Source organism: Diaphorina citri, unplaced genomic scaffold (assembly GCF_000475195.1).
Source record: "Diaphorina citri unplaced genomic scaffold, Diaci psyllid genome assembly version 1.1 scaffold448, whole genome shotgun sequence".
Taxonomy (NCBI): domain Eukaryota; kingdom Metazoa; phylum Arthropoda; class Insecta; order Hemiptera; family Psyllidae; genus Diaphorina; species Diaphorina citri.
This window is the reverse complement of record NW_007377883.1, coordinates 121481-127584: the sequence shown is the minus strand read 5'-3', so window position 1 is coordinate 127584 and position 6104 is coordinate 121481.

The following is a 6104-nucleotide window of genomic DNA, read 5'->3' as shown; positions in this document are numbered from 1 at the left end:
GGGGGGGTGGGTGGGAGAGAGAGAGAGAGAGAGAGAGAGAGAGAGAGAGAGAGAGAGAGAGAGAGAGAGCTGAGAAAAAGAGAGAAAGAGAGAGAGAAAGAGAGAGAGAGAGAGCAAAGCTTGACAAGGTCGGTCAAGGCCTTACAAAGTCCAAGATGGAAGCGGAAAAAGAAGTATTTACTTACAAAACAACTTTGCGGTTCTATTTTTTTTTCAAGAGGTTTGATAGAGGGAACTGTAACTGCTAGGGTCTTACCGTCCCGAAATCGAAGAGAGAAGGAAGAGAAGATATACAGGAGCCGAGAATGAACATTATCCCTTCAGGATAAAATCCGCCCCGGAAGGGAATCGAACCCGCGGCCTAGCGCTTACAAGGCAGACGCGCTACCAACCAAGCTAACTAGGCTGGCGTTTAGGCACATTGTCCAGTAAGCAGAAGCGCCTTACAAGACCCAAGCACGGACCAAATCATTGCTCCATCCCCGGGGGAAAAATAGCAAGATAGAAAATGGATTTTTGAAGAAGAAAACCAAATTGGGCCCGGCCCTGAAATGGGGGCGGGGGCCCTAAATTGGAAAAAAAAAAAAAAAAAAAAAAAAAAAAAAACAAACAAAAAAAAAAAAACAAACAAAACAAACATTGTCATTGTTATGAAACCTAAAATCTACCCATCTCAAACACCCATCTTGGTCGATAAGTTAAGTTTTCCTAGACAAATACATATCTCAGGAGAATGTGTATATTGACACAACTCAAATTTCAATCGATAGCTGTTAGTGCTGTTTGCCATTGTCTCAGTTTATGACAGCCCTTCTGTCTATCTCTATCAACATGAACTTTGCAAGATTGAAAGCATTTCGCACCCCTTCGCTTCTTGTCACTTTGATAGCGATACCTCATTTCCTCATTAGTCCGTCCTTGCTTTATTAAATTACAATAGTAATAAAAAAAAGGTATAGTGGACGGACTATTGTATTCGCTCCGATGTCTGTCTGTCGGTCTGTCCCCATAGAAGGACTTATCCAAACCTGGTCGACCTATATATCAAATTAAAGGTCTTTTTACCAGGAACACGAAAGTGGTGGTGCAAATTTTGTCCAGAGAACCATATAGCCAAAATAGGTTTTTTGGGGGATTTTTTTCACATTTGTCACACAAATAAACTCTGATCTTAAAAACTTTTTTTTTTTTTTTTTTTTTTTTTTTTTTTTTAGCAATCATCTACTACTAACGTACTAACTTTAGAGTTAGAGAAAACTATCGAGGGATTTTAACACTGTAGGTACCGATACTTGGGCCTATTATTGGGGCAAATTGCCTAATTATTAAAGTTAGGTAGGTATAGTAAAGGCACAGAAGCCTAGAACCAGACATTAGTCAAAGAAAAGAAAAAAATCCCTCTAAGAAAAAAAATCTGGTGTGAACATCACACGACTTTCCTTATCCTATATTGAATGATGCTTATTTGAGTGTTCTTTTACCCTAACTTTTACCATTTCTCTAACCGTTTTGTCGCTATAACTGAAAACCGCCAAAAAACGGTCGAAATCTGTCCAAAAGCGGTCAAAATACCACCAAGCGCAGCAACCATCTCAACAAAACGTTTTGTGTTGCATCCTTATCACATTTGTGAACTACATACCACATTTCAAGTCTCTAGCTTATACCGTTCCCGAGATATTGTTAAATTACACCGAAAACCGCCAAAAAGCAGTAAAATGCCGCCAAGCGTTACACCGGTCTTAACCAAAAGTTTCGTGTCGCATCCTTGTCACATTTGACAGCTACATACCAAATTTCAAGTCTCTAGCTCTTACCGTTCTCGAGATATTTTACAGACAGACAGACACACACACGGACCAATGGCTGAAACTTTGGATTTAGGCTCTAGGGACCTCAAAACGTGTTTTGACACTAAAAACTGACCATCGAAAATTTGACCCTATTACATTACTTTCCTTCCTATAGGATAAGGAAAGTAAAAAAAGAGTTATTTTCGATTAGTCATAGTCATGTCTATATTTTTATCCAATTCCACCGGAAGTCCAGTAGGATTACTAGGAAAATGTACACACATCACACAATCACGCCCTAATTCTTACATCAAAGGGTGATAAGGCCCCGGAGCCCTGATAACGGCAGCCTTGAATGGACAACAGGCAAAAGATAAACGAGGAATATGAGCAACCTTGAATGGACAACAGGCAAAAGATAAAGGAGCAATATGAGCACTTGAGCAGCCTTGAATGGATACAATGGAGGAAAAAATAGAAAAGGAATTTCATTGCTAGACTTTTAGGGTTTAACGTCACTTTGGAGGTCGTCACAAAGGGGGGTAAAAACGGCACAAAGGGAGCAGAAATAGCACAAAAAGGGGGTATTGATATTAAAGTACTATTGAGCATATTGATGCAGTGTCCAAACTATATATTTGAGTCCATTGAATTCCTCTCTGACATAAATCAGTACAGCACCAGGTCTATCTCCACCAAAATATTGAAATTGCCATTACATCGAACTGCAGCAGGTGAGCGTTCATTCCATGTCACGGTTTCTAGACTGTGGAATGCACTCCTCTGCCAGAAACTCCACTTCATTTGGTAGCTTCAAAACAATGGCAGTGGAATATATAAAATCAATGTCGGGTATCTAAGCATTTAGATCCTCGACAAAACCTGTGGTTGGGTGGAAGAGCTCCTTTTGGAGAATCCTGCCACATTAAATAAAGCCCGAAAAAAAAAGGTAAAAACCGACACAAAGGAGACAAAAAAATGCCACAAATGAGGGCAAAAAACATCACAGAAAGGGAATAAAAACCGACATAAAGGCAAAAACCACCACAAAGGGAGCAAAAACACACACAAAGAGGACACAATGTAAAGATTCGTATACGCTTAACCCATCCTTTGGGGCAGATGCCCCAACACCTCTAGTCTCAGAGGGGGCTTTTTGTGTCTATACAGGGTGTCCCGCAAACGACTGTACAACGCTTGAGGGTTGGAGAGAAGGCGTTTTCAAATGTGTGAGACACATCTTATAGCAAATTTTGTTTTCTTTTTAATGGTATAATCAATTTTTTAATATCTTTATTCGTTCAAAAGATAAAGGCGTTTAAGGAGGACAAGCTATGAAAAACTTCGAAAAACAGAAAATCGTGAATAACTCCGCCCCTGTTGAAAATCGGATCCGTCCAGATAGGTTTTTCTGGTAGCCCTTTAGGTCCTGCATCAACCCTCAAGCGTTGTACAGTCGTTCGCGGGACACCCTGTATACGTGCAGAACTGCTGTTTTTAGTGACGGGGGTTTCTATCGCTCATTCGGCGACACGCTTACCCGCCCTAAATTCTAACCTCACCCAGCCTGAGTGCACTCCCCATGGGGCTGGAAAAGCAGCACGCGATTGTCCACATATGGTTAACCAACCACGCTCCGGATACCGACCACGGGGAACGTTGCTTACCTTCAGTGATTCACTGTCTGGTAGTATGTTGATTCATTGCCTATCTGACTGGTAGCTTCATTGGGAACTAATGCATCCAACGTGTTATCGCCGGTGCCACTGAGCTGGCTGGTCAGACTTTTAATGGAATAATATTGTGCCTGTGTCTACTTAATCATCATTCAAGTAAGCTTGATGAATCACTCAAAGAAATTCTCGTGAGAAGAGAAAAGGAAGAAAGGGTAGGAGAAAGCCAGCCGTTCCGAGAACGAACCTTATCTGTTTAAGATAAGCCTATATCCTATATGTATTATTATTTTCACAAAAGACTACTTTTCTAACTTTTCTTAAGCTATTGTACGCTTTAGATTTAAAATACCTACGTATGTATTTTAACACAAAGTACAACTTTTCTCCAAGTATTGTAGGCCTTAGATTTAAATATAAATAAACAGGTGATTAACTCACTAGTGACGTTAGTTATGCTTGACGTAACGATATAATGACACATGTAGCACCAGACCACCTGTATTATATCTCCCCTGATCACCTGTTGTAGTATGCACAACAGGTATTCTAAAGTCATTTATCCTAATAGACATCTGTAGACACGTGTGATATGAGCTCACATTTTTTTTTTTCAAGAGGTTTGATAGAGGGAACTGTAACTGCTAGGGTCTTACCGTCCCGAAATCGAAGAGAGAAGGAAGAGAAGATATATAGGAACCCGCGGCCTAGCGCTTACAAGGCAGACGCGCTACCAACCAAGCTAACTGGGCTGGCGTTTAGGCACATTGTCCGGTAAGCAGAACCGCCTTCAAGACCCACGGACCAAATCATTGCTCCCCATCCCCGGGGGAAAAATAGCAAGATAGAAAATAGATTTTTGAAGAAAAAAAAAAAAAACAAAAACAAAAAAAAACAAACAAACAAACATTGTCATTGTTATGAAACCTAAAATCTAGCCGTCTCGAACACCCATCTTGGTCGATAAGTTAAGTTTTCCTAAACAAATACACTTCTCAGGAGAATGTGTATTGACACAACTCAAATTTCAATCGATAGCTGTTATAGTGCTGTTTGCCATGACTTGCCATTGTCTCAGTTTATGACAGCCCTTCTGTCTATCTCTATCAACATGAACTTTGCAAGATTGAAAGCATTTCGCACCCCTTCACTTCTTGTCAGTTTGATAGCGATACCTCATTTCCTCATTAGTCCGTCCTTCCTTTATTAAATTACAATAGTAATAAAAAAAAAAGGTATAGTGGACGGACTATTGTATTCGCTTCGGTGTCGTCTGTCGGTCTGTCTGTCCCCATAGAAGGACTTATCCAAACTTTTTTATTTGATTAAAAAAAAATAGGTTTTTTGGGATTTTTTCACATTTGTCACACAAATGAGGTCTGATCTTGAAATTTGTCGCGACAACCTATGAACTCAAAGCGAGAAAGTTTTAGATAACACTTCAGTTGATAATTTAAGACCGATTTTAGCGTCACCTGTGTTAAGCTACGCCGAGAAAGGCCAATAAATGGATGGGTGACTTAAAAATTATATCTATATAAATAAAAGACCGGTTTTAGCGTTATCTATGTTAAGCTACGCCGAGCAAGGCCAATAAATGGATGGGTGACTTGAACCTTATATTGGGAATAAAGGGAGAACGGGCTCTAGTCTTGATTTTAAATCATTACATGAAAGTAAAATCAAAAAATCAAATCAAGAATAATAATAAACTGAATATTAAACAAATTAGGTAGGTACATAGATACTAATTTCCTTTAATCACGATCGAATAACTACGGGCTAAAAAATTCCCGGAGGGACGGACCCAGCTTGTTTATTCTAAATTTTTCTCCTTTCTCTTTCTTCTTCCTCTCCCTCTCCTTCTCCTCCTCGTTTTTATTTCTCCTACTTCTTCTTATTTTTACTTTCATTTCATTTATTCTCCTTTTTCATCCCTTTTTTCTTTTTTTTTCTTTCTCCCTTTTAGTTTATTTTCCTCCTCCATTTTTTTCCACCTCTGTCCCTTCATCTCGTTTTTTTTTTTTTTTTTTTTTTTTTTTTTTTTTTTTTTTTTTTTCCCTTTCTTTTTTTTTTTTTTTTTTTTTTTTTTTTTTTTTTTTTTTCTCGTTTCTTTCTTCCATTGAAACTTTGTATCCATTGTTATGCTCAACTTGTGCTGACCTATTTTCAAACAAGAACAATCTAGTTTGTTTTGAAGCACCTACCTACTTATTTATTATTTTGTAGGGTACAGAGTGGGTGGGATTATCATTTTGTAGCTTATAGAGTAGGTAGTTAGGTACCTATTTGGTTTGTTACATATCATATTTTTCAATATTGGTATTTTTCTTTTTCATAATCACTTGTAAAAAGTAATCTCCTTTTTTAACAAGACTTTTTTTTTAACGCTAGTCCCGGATGAGAGAGGAAGTCCATTTTTGTTCAGGACTATTGCACTGCACTTCGTTCAATTACCTACTTTGCCTATAAATCGTTTCGCTGTGATTTCACTCTAATTGTGTTATCCCGCTATTCTTGCAATCATAATGCGTGTTTCGTTCCGGCTCTGATTTCTGCTGGAGATTCACTCTTCCAAATAGATTTCTATACTGAATCACACTCCTGAATCAACTGTCTGTGATTCTGATTATGCTCA